Source organism: Triturus cristatus, chromosome 5_1, assembly GCF_964204655.1.
Source record: "Triturus cristatus chromosome 5_1, aTriCri1.1, whole genome shotgun sequence".
Classification (NCBI taxonomy): Eukaryota; Metazoa; Chordata; class Amphibia; order Caudata; family Salamandridae; genus Triturus; species Triturus cristatus.
In genome coordinates this window covers 57,982,392-57,997,112 of record NC_140587.1, presented here as the reverse complement: position 1 = coordinate 57,997,112, position 14,721 = coordinate 57,982,392, and positions in this window count along the sequence as shown.

Here is a 14,721-nt window from a genome sequence, read left to right as displayed (position 1 = left end):
CTATACAGTCACTTATACATGTACTCACTCATCATATGTACTCATACACCTATACATCCTGTTACACAACGCCACTCATCCATAGAGTTACTCACACACACAGTCACTCATGCTAATAAAGAATCAAAAATCCATTTACTTGCATATACAGTTATACACACACCACCACACTTACTTCTACAGAAACTTACACATACTTAGTGTTTTAAACAATCACTTATAGAAACACATACTTATTCATACAGAAACTCTTTCAATCTCTCACTCTCACATATACTCACTTATATACACCAATAGTCACATATACTAGTTTAAAACATATGTAGTTACTCATAAAGACACTATTGAGACAGGAATTCACTCACTAACACACCCATGCACACACTCATCCACCCATACAGTCCTGCACACATGCTGTCTTCAACACATACAAACAGTGAGTCACTCATTCATGCACCTATGCAGTACGTAATACCCCCCACCGAACCATACAGACACTCAGACACTCATACTGATACTCAAAAAACCAACTAATAACCTATATAGACACTCATGTAGCTACTCACCAACCCATGCAGCCACTTATACACAAAGTGAGAGACTGATACAGATATTTACATATTTAAACAGTACTCACTAAGCCATGTATTCACTAAGATACACTTAATCAGTCAGTTATAGAATTCCTCTTCTAGAGTTTCTATCTCTTTGAGGGTTTTATCTCTGGGAGTTTTGCAACCTGGGATAACAGGTTGCAAGTGGCCGATACACGGCGAGATTATAATTGGAGGTATGATCACTATAACAGTAACAATATATGACCAAATGAATTTGTGATGAATTTTCAATGAATATTCTTTGTTTTATAAGATATATTGACTGTTTGTGAACTAGTAGGCAATGTAATAACAACCTCTTCGAGATGGCGCCCGCAATACGGCGTGCTGCCAGCCCTTGTCAGTTTCACTGATAATTGACTTGATGCTTTGAAATGGCGCCTCACAGCGCGCACTGTAAACACTGATGAAGGATCTATTCTGAAACGCGTCTGTTTTCGGTTTAACAAATAAACCATTGCTGTAACGAAGTCCCGTGAGTGCCGTCTTTCCTATATATATTCACTGAAAAAACCATAGGTTTCAGGGGCGCTATAGTTAGCTGGACTTTTCACTCGTACAAAACCATAGAAATTCCCCCGTTATAGTTAGTTCTGCTAACTATAACTCGCGCGCCCGCAATGCACTGCAGATGACGTCACATATTACATCACTCATAACATGGTCAGTGACATAACTGATGACATCACTGATGACATCTCAAATGACATCACTGATGACATCACTGATGACATCATCCAGTGAATGTGTGGTTTTCTGAAAATTACATATGTTTTATATATGTATATCTCAAGGTCGATGGAAGAATAAATGGGTATATAAGTGTCTAAATGGATGATTTGTTTTTGAAAAATTGATTGTATAACTGACTGATTAAGTGTATCTTAGTGAATACATGGCTTAGTGAGTAATGTTTAAATATGTAAATATCTGTATCAGTCTCTCACTTTGTGTATAAGTGGCTGCATGGGTTGGTGAGTAGCTACATGAGTGTCTATATAGGTTATTAGTTGGTTTTTTGAGAATCAGTATAAGTGTCTGATGTCTGTATGGTTCGGTGGGGGGTATTACGTAGTGCATAGGTGCATGAATGAGTGACTCACTGTTTGTATGTGTTGAAGATAGCATGTGTTCAGGACTGTATGGGTGGATGAGTGTGTGCATGGGTGTGTTAGTGAGTGAATGACTGTCTCAATAGTGTCTCTATGAGTAACGACATATGTTTTAAACTAGTATATGTGACTATTGGTGTATATAAGTGAGTATATGTGAGAGTGAGAGATTGAAAGAGTTCCTGTATGAATAAGTATGTGTTTCTATAAGTGCTTGTTAAAAAGACTAAGTATGTGTAAGTTTCTGTAGAAGTAAGTGTGGTGGTGTGTGTATAACTGTATATGCAGGTAAACGGATGTTTGATTCTTTATTAGCATGAGTGACTATGTGTGTGAGTAACTTTATGGATGAGTGGCGTTGTGTAACAGGATGTATAGGTGTATGAGTACATATGATGAGTGAGTACATGTATGAGTGACTGTATAGGACTGTTGGTGAATGAGTGGATGTGGATGTGGATCTTACAATTACTGAATAGGTTGTTGTAACTGGTATTGGTATGTCCATTGTTTTGAAAATTTCAATTTCTATTTTTGAATGTGTGTATCAAAGGTTATATTAGGGGGAGAGGAGGTCTGCCACTCTATCACAAGGATGATGTCATCAGTGATGTCATCAGTGATGTCATGAGTGATGTCACTGACCATGTCATGAGTGATGTAATATGTGACGTCATCAGCAGTGCATTGCGGGCGCGCGAGTTATAGTTAGCTGAACTAACTATAACGGGGGAATTTCTATGGTTTTGTACGAGTGAAAAGTCCAGCTAACTATAACGCCCCTGAAACCTATGGTTTTTTCAGTGAATTTCTAAGGTTTTTTAAATGCTAATTCCTAGCTATAACGTGCCTGAAACCTATGTTTTTTTCAGTGAATTTCAAAGGTTTTTCAAATGCTAATTTCTAGCTATGCCTACAGAGATAGGACATGTGAAGAAAGAAGGAAAAACGCACAGAAAGAAAAAAAAGAAACGCAGAAAGAAGCAACAGAAGTCCTCAAAGTCGAAGAAAAGTGCAGGAAGAAGTATAACGTGCAGAAAGAACAAACAGAAGAGCAGAAACAAGCCTTGTTGCAAAATCATCCTGTACCCTCAACTTTTTCAGACAGATACTGGTGGTAACTGAGTCTGACTAACCAGTCCTAGAGCCAGTGCTATGTTAAAAGACACTCAGAATACAGTGAAAACACCTACATACACTAGGGCACACTATGTGTTGAGGTCCCCCTGTGATTAGCATGACCTCCTCTGTAAGCCCCTAGTATATAATAGGGCAGGGGATTAAAACTACCTCTTAAAACGCACCACAGGGCGTGTTTGAAAACGTCACCTCATGCCCCGTCCCCTCCCTTCCCCACTGTGTAAACACGCCCTGTAGCCGTTTTAAGTTGGGAGATTAAGTCCCCTTGAATCCTGAGGGTCCCTAGGGTCCAACTAGACCACTAGGTACCTCCAGTAAGCGCCACAGAGCTGCGTTGCAGAGAGGTGTAAAAAGTGTAAAAAGTGGCACGGCCTGCACCACCTCTCTGCAACGCAGAGCACTGGTGCTTACTGGAAGCACCTGGTGGGCTAGTTGGACCCCAGGGTCCCTCAGGATTGAAAGGGAATTATTTCCCTAACTTAAAAATGCGCCACAGGGCCTGTGGGCGTTCTGAGTTGAGAGATTAAGTCCCCTTGAATCCTAAGGGTCCCTAGGGTCCCTAGTGGGCTAGTTTGACCCCTAGGGTCAACCTAGCCCACTAGGTACCTCCAGTAAGCGCCACAGAGCAACGCAGCTCCCTGGCGCATACTGGAGATACCTGTTGGGCTAGTTGACCCTCAGGGACCCTCAGTATTGAAGGGGAATTAATTCCTCAACTTACAACTGGCCAGGGGGCGCGTTTGCAGAGTGTTGCAAGGAGGGGGCGTGGCCTCCGGCGCGATGCCGGTCTTTTATTTATTTATTTTTAAGAAGGAGGGCTGTGTGGCCCCCTTTCTTTTTCTAATTTTTTAGCCCTGGCGACCCCATCCCCCAGGGCCTGCACCCTAATTGTTTTTGTTGAAAAAATTAATTTGGCCCTCCCAAGGCCTTAATCGGCCCCGGGGACCCCAACCCCCAGGTCATGGCCTTTTATTTATTTTTTTATTCTTTAGGAGGGGGGCTGTGTTGCCCCCCTCCTCAGGCCACTTATGGCCCCGGGGCCCCCATCCCCCGGGGCCGGCCTTTGTTTTTTTTTTATTTATATTTATAGAAACACCTAGGACATGCTGGACAAGCCGTGTGTACCTATCACCATGACGATTTGCGTGATATTCATTAAAAGGCGACTATGCATACAATGAATCCACTTAGAATGTATTCACTTCTAGTGAAGCTCTGACATGTCTGACACCATACCGTGCCTAATCCCGGCGCCCCCGCTGATGGGTACTCTCCAAATAGACAACCTTGTCGTTTATTTATACAAACATGGGTAGCTATTGACGGGCACATTTAATACACATGCACACCAAGCCATTCAAAGGGGATTCGACAAAAATTCGACCAAACTATGCAAGAAACCCCCTCGCGGTTAATAAAACACACATCCACCGCCGGATGTGTAATACTTTTTATTTTACTCTCTGGAAAGGAGACAAACCTCACTTGAGAGTCACACCGTGCTCCTGGCTGAGCCCAATGCTGTGTTACACCCACCAGTGTTTGCCGAGTGCCACACACCTCTGTGTTGTATTCCACCAGCTAGTGCGGATGCTATGACACTCTCTAGCCCATGTGCACTGTAACACCACCCCGTGAATATGTCATGCCACACTTGCCTTCGCACGGGTTATATTGCCCCATCTAACGTGCCTTCCTCTATGCCTATGTTATAAAGCACAGTGCTATGCCATACATATTACAATCTGGGATCCATATCTTTGTCACAGTGCATTTGCAATGTTACACTACCCAGCACATATTTTATATTACAACTTTAGAGACTACTTAGGTTACACAACACTGCCCTGTGCATATTACACTCCAAGGCGCATATCACATAGCAAGCGCTAGTGCCTGTGCTATCTCGCGCTCTCCAATGAATCTGTCATTGCGCAAAATGTACTGCATATTATATTTCACGCCCCAGTTCATCTTATATCACACTTTTTGGTGCATAGTTTATACCATATACTATATCTAGTTTTCATTTTCAATCGTGCTCTCAGGACTATGTTCTATATAACACTGCGTCCACCTACCCTTTTCACGGGCATTACATTTTGCGATGGGGGTGGAGGGTCAGGGGATGTTTCTGCCAAGTGAGCCGGGAGTCATAGTCCCAAACGTCCTTTTCTTCCTGAATAAAAGTGAGATTATGCTGCATACTTGTTCATATTTGAAGTAGTTCGCACAGACACACATTTTAAAAACAATAAAGTTCCTAATACCCACCTTCTATGAACAGTTAGCTTGCTGCCCCATCCACCTCCTCCCTATCCTCTGTTGTCTGAATCCATGGACTAGCCTCCTCCCTCCTGCCATGCATGGTCTGATGTGCTGCCACTGCCCTGCATTTAGCATGATGTACCAGTCCACTCATCCTGCCCTCCATTGCCCAATTCTATGGCCCATCATTGACCTCCTGCTTAGCCTCTGTGCTTTGCTTGCTGCCCCTATTCTCCTTCCCCCTGCCCTCCGATGTCTTTGTGCATGCCCCTGCTCCATCCTTTTTGCCCACCATGTTCCATGGACCTGCCACTCCTATCTACTCTGAGTGTTCTGTTGAGCTGCCACTCCCCTCCCACCTGCCTAGCATTGTCAGATGACTGTAACCTGTCCCTGCCACCTCCAACCTGCCTGTCCTCATGCCATGCCCCTATCCCCTTCCTCCTGTCCTCCATGGTCCATTTTACTGCCACACCCTTCTGCCCTCCCTGGTCTGTTGTGCTGAAACTGCTCCTCCTGCCTGCACCGCGCGGTCTGTTGTGAGGCCCCTTCCCCTGAACTCTCTTGTCTGTGCCCAGGTCCTGACCCTCCCTTCTATCCTCCATGGTCCTTTGTGCATGCCCCTGCACCCCCCTTCTTGCCCATCATAGCCATTGTGCTGCCACTAACCCTCCCGCTTGCCATGCATGGTCTTCTGTGCTGCCATGGCCCCTCCCATCTTCCCTGTGTGGTCAGCTAGCTGCCCCTGACCCCCTCCCACCTTCCCTCCATGGTCTGTGTGTATGCCATCATAGTCTCACTGTTGCGCTTCATGGTGTGTCTTGTTTCTAGTGCCCATCCTCCCTGACCTCCATGGTCATCTTGCTGCTCCTGCCCTGCCCCCTTGCCCCCAGCCCTCTGTTTCCATGTGCAGACCCCTATTCCCTCCCTCCTGGCTTGTCTGTTCCATTGTAATGCCCCTGATCCGTCCCTCCTGCCCTTTATGGTCTGTTATGCTGCAGCTTTCTCTCCTGTCTGTCCATTATGGTCAGCTAGCTCCCATTGCCTCTTTCCCCTCTGTTCTCTGTTGTCCATGTGCATGGTCCTGTCCCCTCCCTTTTGCTTTCTGTGGATTGTTGTGCTGCACTCCCGTCCCGTATGCCCTGTGTGGTGTATTGTGCTGCTGCAAACCCTGATGCCTGCCCTGTAGGGTCAATTTGGTGCACCTCTCCATGTCCCTCCTGTCCTCTGCTATCCGAGTCCATGTCCCTACCCCAATTCCTCCTGCCTACCATGATCCAATGTACCATACTTGCGAACATTTTGAACTTGGTAAGAGGGAGATTTTGAAAAAAAACTGGGGTATTGATTTTCCCCTTTGAGTTATATTGAAAAAGAGGAGATTGTAGACAGGAGACAGATCAAATAAAGCCCATTTGAGCTTAAAAACATTGGACGTTTCCTGGCTGAAACGGGTCTGTTGGCATGTATGGTTGTACTACCACTGCCTTTTCCTTCTGCCCACAATGGTCTATTATATTGCCATAGCCTCTCTTGCCAGTCCTGTATTGTTGGTTTGTTGCCCCTGCCCCCCTTTCCACTGCCCTCCATAGTCTGTTGTGCTGCCACTGCCCTTCCTGCCTGCCCAGTGTGGTCAAATTGTTGCCTCTGCACTCTCCTACCTGCCTTCAATTTTCAGAGTCCGTGCCCCTGGCCTCTGCCTCGCAACAGTATCCCAATGAACAACTAGATTGCTAACATTCTATATTTATTACAAAAGTGTGGAACGCCTGACGTCATCTTGATGTAATCAAAACTGTAATACCTAGAGCATTTCCTTTAGGAATTACATATATGAGAGGGTCTTATTTGCATCAAAATTATGGTTAGTGCTCTAAAAAACTAAAATGAGGACATATTTTCTGAGTTTTCAAATAGCGACAAAGAACTTTTAAATTATTTGTAATCTTAGTTTTTTTATCCAGTTGACCACTTGATTAAATCTTGCATCCAAGGGGATAGGGTGTGGTGTTACTTCCAGAGCTGCAGACTTTGCAACTGGGGAACCAGGTTGGAGTTTCTGCTTCAGCTCAACATTCTGTGATTCTGGTCAAATCACTTAATCTCCCCATGTCTACAACCAAAATGAATTTGATCTTGTGTGATGTAACCAATGTTCATGTAAAGCACTCTAATACCTGACAAGTCTGCACTATATACAACTGCAAATACACAAAAAATAAGTGTTTTGCACACTTCTGTCATTGGGCTACATTTGGGCTACATCTGGGTGATATTTGGGCTACATTTGGGCTCTTTTGTCTCTGGTGGCCATTTTAGGAGATTTATTTGTTATGAAGTTTCCTAATTTCCTCATTTACTGCAGTCTCCTCAGTAGGAAATGCTTTCAGTTTTTTACTTTGATTCCATCAAGAAGGTATTCAGATATGTCACACATTTGCCATAAATTCTGAATGTTAGCACTCTAGTTGCTCATTAGATCACTGTAGTAAAGCTACTGCTCACCACGGAAGTCTGCTGCTAGTATTAGAAGTGCATGTTTCAGTCTGCATATCAGAATTTTTTAATGAAATAGAAGAGGATTTGAGAAGTCACTCAAAATGTGACCTAATTTTTCTTTCTTCAGCACTAATCATAATTTCTATGGCAAAATGAACCCCCTCATTGTGTTCCTTTTTAAATTAAATGTTTTAAGTGTTACCAGTTTATTCCAATCAAGATGGCTTCAGGTGTGCCATACTTTTGTCATAAGTAAGACAGTAAGCGCTCTAGTTGTTCTTAAGAACACTCTGGGACATTCTGTCATTGGGCTATACTTGGGCTACAACTGGGTGATATTTGGGCTACATTTGGGCTCTTTTGTCTCTGGTGGTCATCTTGGGAGATTTATTTGTTATGAAGTTTCCTAATTTCCTCATTTACTGCAGTCTCCTCAGTAGGAAATACTTTCAGTTTTTTACTTTGATTCCATCAAGAAGGCATTCAGATGTGTCACACATTTTCCATAAATTCTGAATGTTAGCACTCTAGTTGCTCATTAGATCACTGTAGTAAAGCTACTGCTCACCAGGCAAGTCTGCTGCTGGTATTCAAAGTGCATGTTTCAGTCTGCATGTCAGAATGTTTTTATGAAATAAGAGAGGATTTCAGAAGTCAAAATGTGCCCTAGTTTTTCTTTCTGCAGCACTAATCATAATCTATATGGCAAAATGAACCCCCTCATTTTGTTCCTTTGTAAATTAAATGTTTTAAGTGTTACCACTTTATTCCAATCAAGATGGCTTCAGGTGTGCCATACTTTTGTCATAAGTAAGACTGTTAGCACTCTGGGAAGCTGCAGTAGAACACAACGGAATCAACTGACAGTCTCTGCCCTTGTTGGATGTACATGTTTTACTGAGAATGTCAGACTTCATTCTAACATGACTGAGAAAGATAATGTGAATTTACAGAAAATATGCTCTCAGTTTAGCTTATAGATCACCTTCCAAACCTCTGTGGGAAAAGTATGAGAAAATAGATTTCTCTCAAACATGGTTCGTGATATCACAGCAGAAGGCTTTTTCACATGGTAAAATCACCTTAGAACATACCACAATTCCTAAAATGAGTATGGTACCATCAACAAATGATTTATAATGTAACTAAAGTCTTAAAACCTTCTATTAACTGCAATGCTTTTTAATGAGGTGCTATCATGTATATTGGTCCCAAGATGGCTGCCAACACTTCTTGGATGAAGTGCTGACAGCCAATCAGATCTCAGGATGAGATGTGTGGTTAGGCTCCGCCCACATATATATATGATTTTACTTTTGATTTTCTCAGGAACTACTGAACAGATTGACACCAGACCTGCAAAAGGCACATCCCTGAGCTGAGGACTACCTCTCTGCCAAATTTCAAGTAATTCTGTTCAGCCGTTCGGGCTGTACCTTGGTCCCTATGGAAAATTGCATGGGGAAAACGCGTTTTGGGACCCCCCTTTTTTCTCAGCCCCCGCTTGACGAATCCCCCCGAGACTTTCAGGGTAGGAGCGGAGCGGAGCGCCCCACCTATTTTGAAAATTTCGCGAGGATTCGTCAACCGGAGCCAAAGTTGTTCCAAATAGAACGTTGCGGATTTCCTATGGAAACACGGTCCTAACTATAACTATCTACTGGCGACCGCCAGTAGATAATATATATATAAAAATAAATTTCTTGTTAGACAGACCTATAGGAGCTGGAGTATAAAAACAGTGGGGACTGTGTGTGGTCGGGGTCTTTTGTTAAGGATGGCTTCCATGACAAATAGGGAGTCCCTCTGTGGTATATTGGTATACAGGGACTCGACGTCCAATGTACATACCAAGCGTTCTGAGTTGGATTTAGTTTTAGGCTCTAGGAGGACTTCTCAGGGACAATACCATGCTCTTTTCATTGCATTTCTGACCAATCTACGTGGGTATCCTCTACTGGCTAGTTTAGTACAGAGTGTTCTTGCTTCATGGAAATAGTCAGTTTAAAGGGAACAGTTCCTCCTAATACGTACGAACTGAGAGAAAGGAAGGGAATCTCTCAATGCCCGGGGGTGGTTGCTATCATAGCTAAGCAAGGTGTTGGTTCCGTGGGTTTCCGGAATAGCCCAGTGATAAGAATGCCATCATTGTGTTTAATGTTGAGGTCAAGGAAGGAGCGACTTAACTGTGGTGCCTATATTATGGTTTCCTTCCATCCATTGTATGTTTTCTGAATCGACTTCTATGTTTTAATGTTAAACCTTTATGACCTTCGTGATACCTTTTGAACAGACCCACCTCAAAATGTTCTGTCAATTTATGTGCACGACTCATGCGGGCTCAACACGAATGATCACGATTCAAATAATTTTAATTGGCATGCTCTGCCTAACCATCCTGCGGCTCACATTCTTTTTGCAGTATAAATTAACCTTATTGCGTCCCTTATGGCTTTAGACCTACCACTCTAAACCATACCACTATGTAATGTGCACACTGGTTATTCTTCGTTGACACCTTGACCTAAATTAAGCACCGTCTGCTCTCTCGTACCATCTGACTGATCATATTCATATCTTCCCCAGCATGTATTCTTATTCGCCCTTACTGCTCGCGCAAGCACTGTATGCTTTTGGCCTAATTAGCCACCTTGACAGGTCACACGTATATCTTCAATCCACTGTACCACGTACCCTATCACTTCCAATGCCGCTTTCTAACTATGCAACTCACTACCACTCACCGTTCTTCACTACACACCTTCCTGAGTCTTAAACCACGTTGTCTTTTAACTTCTTGACATCTAAGCATATATACCCTAATTTCCTCTTTGATGTATTTTCCTTCCATACTTTCCCTTCAGGCTAAGAGGCTCTACCTAACAGGCATGTACATTATGTTCTGATGATGAACCGCCAACTCCCTCCATGGTTCGAAACGCCGTCGACACCTTGATACACCTTATACGAAAAAACTCTTATTTACTTCTTTGTAAAGGTGTTCCTTGCGATTTGTTCTTCCCAATTCTGTGTATACTCATGTGAAACAAACCAATTATCATTGTCTGAGCCTCTTGTTGTTCACCGTTTTCTCTTGTACCTCATGGCTAAGTAGGACACAGGCTTGTGTCTCACTTTATGTATTGTCTGTACTAATTGTTTTAAAATTGCTAAGAAGTAAATATTAGACCTCTGTCCGGCTGGACAAGTCAAGCTAATATAGTAACGACTGAGTCTATATTCATTTCGTTCTCTAAAATTCTTCCTTCTAGCGACCACTGTTGTCTAGAACATTTATTGAGAAGCACCAATGGCTATCATGTGATGTTTTATCTCATAACAAACAACCATTTCAGGACGGTCGCCGACATGTGGACATGCTTTGTGACACTCCAGCAGCCACCTCTGAATGCTTTGTATTGCATTGGCGGACCTTTCAAACAAACATTGGCAAAATCAATCAATACAGAATCACAGTATGGCGAGTGTTACTGGCTTTGCCAATGATTAGTCTTTGGCTTCTGCATGGAAATGGGGTGGGGAGGAGGTCTTTCATCTGCACTGTCATTAGAGGACTGGAGCTCTTGAAGGAAAGTGGGGTGGGGCTAACGTCATCACCATCCCTGACTCCAGCCTATGGAGAGAGACGTGGGGCTCACAGAGCAGACATCACCAGGCAGCAATTTCTCATATGTTCTCCCAAAGTTGTCCCTGCAGTGTTTAAAGATCTTATGGCACAGCGTAAAGTGCACCGTTTTAAAATCACAGACACACCACAAAGTCTAATCAGTGCATACATTCAATCCTGGATCCACACTACATTTCCTCAATCAGTACCTCAAAATGTGAAACTTCAGTGCTCCTATCAGCTGACCTAAAGTGTGAAAGATGTATCAAATAAGGGATTGGTAAAAGGGTTGACCCAAAGCAACCAATGGCAGAAGAGGCTTCCTCAAAGCAACCAATAGCTGACGAGGCTAAACCTTCCACATAATTTGTTTGTTTCAACAAAAAAAGCAACTAACTCAAATAGATCAAAAGATTATTAAAATGTCTATATAAATGTGACACATATTTAACTGGTTAGATATGTAGATACTGGTTGTTGAACTCAAGTTTTAAATGGATGTAATGAGGTGAAATCTTTGCCCACAAAGTATTAATATTCCCATCTACAGGATGAAAACAAATCCTTCAATATTCACGCAAATTCAGGTTACAACAAAGATAATGTTCTGAAAACAGCAGTTATTTAAAAAGGAAACCAGAATTTATAGAAAAATCACAAACATTTTACACTTTTTACGGTCTGATGTCTTCAAGCCTGCCAGTGTGAAACTTATATTTAAACATAAGAAAGGTAACCTTACGTCCCACAAGGCTATTTTTAAATAAAAATAACAGCTACCAGGAGCCTATAGTGTATACTAAGAACAAAACAAATGTAAATCAGTTCTAAAATGTTACATAAGGGATAAAGACTAAAGGAGGGATTTATCTTATTACATGAAGTGTCCACATGTCACGTAGTATTGTGCTCAGTTAACCCTTCTATGTGTTGCACAAAATATTTTATTTTGAGATTTAAAAGGGACATTGTTACTATATTAGAACTTTCATGCAATGGAGATTAGGTGACCCTGCTCAGGGCATGATTGAAACCAAAAATCCATCCTGGAAAAATGGTCAAACTAGATTCATCCTCCAGTGGGCAGCATCTATAATAGGGCCAAGGGGACATGGTTAGGTCTTGGCAGGCCATCCTGATCTTAAAGTAGCCTCAGGCTACATACCAGGAAAATACCAGTGTGGCAAAATGGCCAGTCCTTCAGTAATCAAGCTGCATTATTCTAGTGGCCCTTATGGTTGGTACTTCTTTATTCCGATGGATTCATGCCCTGTGGTCTTGTTCCTCAATAAGATCAATTCTCAGCTTCCGCCAAAGAAGTAAAATGGCTCTAAATAATTCTTGAGTTGCAGTTTTAAAGAAAAGCAGTAGCCGCCTTCCTACATCACTAGAGTTAGCAAGTGTTCCTCGTGGTTGTCATCCATGTTTCCGCCAGCAAGGATTACATTAAAAGGATATTAAGAGACTCGACTGCTCTTGTCCTAGGCCACCGGGATAAGTTTCTTCCATTTCTAGATGAAGGGTTGAGGTGACACAATTGAGTCATGTAGGTCTGTATAGAGGGCTCTCAATAATCCACCCTCCTCCAATGGACTCTGTGAGGAGGGTCATCTGAAGAGCCACAAAAGCTCTCCTAAACCGATTGTACCCACGCGAGGAAGTCAGATCAAAGAGGGACCATCAAACGCGAAAGATCTTGAGATGCACAGATTCATTGGCAAGAGACTTTAATGATGACTTTTATTTTTGAAATATTTGATATTTTTCATTGGAGAAGTCATGAACACAACATCAGACGGTGTAAGTGAGATTGTAGAAAGGCAATGAAGTCCAGAACACACAGGTGTATCCAAAAGAGAGAGAGGATGGGAGAAGAGATGGTGTAAGGATCTGACAAAAGGCAGATGCAATGGAAGGTGGAGAAGAGAGGGAGAGGCATCAAGGACAGATGATTAATGAGAATGACAGATGACCTGGAGCAAGAGAGAGGAGGTCATGTCAAGGGCAGTGAGAATCTTGTTGATGGTGGTTGGAGACGCTAAGACCTCTTCACTCTCTTCGGATTTAGACAGCACATGTGAAGACCTTCTGATCGTTGGTGACCAGCCAGAGTCGGTCAAGATCTTCTGACACATGCCGGAACTTGAGTGATTTGTAGTCCAGCTGATCCCAGCCTGTTCCAACAAGGTTCTTATCGGTTATTCCAGCCCTAGAACAGGTCAGAAGATGCTTATTGTTGAGATCTGCTGGCACAAGATCAACATTTACAGTAGATGTACTTCAGGAGACCTCACGCCTCATCCAACCCACAAGAGGCTTCTCCACTCTGGCTGCAGATATTTGGCATGCACATACCAGGAGAAGGATATCGTGTAATAAAGCCCCAGACTCAGCAAGGAGTGATAAACACAACAACATGATCTACGGAAATAGTTTGAAACAGTAATACCCACCAAACTAACAATGTTCAGAAAATGAAAAGTGATGCTCAGTCTGTGTTGTGGTGCCTACGGTGAATGTGTAATCAATTATTACATTCCATCTGGTTATGGTATGCTCTGCTATCTGAACCCATGTTGGAAAAGTTTCAGAGATCTGTGGATCAGACGTTACTGCAATATGTATCCTTCCATTATAGTAATTGTTGTAGAGACACCTAAGAGTCCATTTCATCAGCAAAACATTCGGTTTAACAGAGCAAGGACACATTGAAGGTACAAGAAAAGATTGGCAGACTTACACAATGTCCACTACATTCATTTTTAGGGTAAAAGGTGAGATCATTATATATAACACTTAAAACACATGTGAACCTATTAGTTAAAACCCCTGGTGAAATGATGTCATGCAATTCTGTCAAAGCTCAACAGATCAGGTCAATCCACAGTCAATGTGCGGAACACTCTTATGTCTACCAGCATTAACCTTTAAACTTTTTATCCTGTATTTAGCATGGGTGATGAAATGGAAATGTTTTTTTTTTTATTTGAGCAAATAGAAGTCCTATTACTTGCTGAAGCTTGGCTCACAGACCCTTGGTCCCAGGATATGCTAGTGGCTATCAGGGCTGGACTGGCCGTAGCGAGGACCAGGCATTTCACTGGTGGGCGGGAGGAGTGGGGGAAGTTTTGTCACTGGGGGCCACTTTTGCACAGGGCTAAAAAAATGCTCCCCTGTAACAAAAAAGGGGGACCGATGCTTCTTGCTAGCACACCCCCAGTGCCCCCAGTCAAGTCGAGTCGAGTCCACTCGACTCAACTGGGCCAGTGCTGTCGAACAGCTATCTGCCAGGGCTGGTTGCTGTTCCTAGTCCGGCACTGGTGGCTATCCCTGAGGGATATTATATGATCAATAATATTAGAATAGCTCTAAAAGGAGGTGGTGTTGCAGCCATCATAAGTGAACATCTCCAAGCCTCAGTGCTCCAGCTGGAGCCTTTCAGAGGCATGTATGTTTC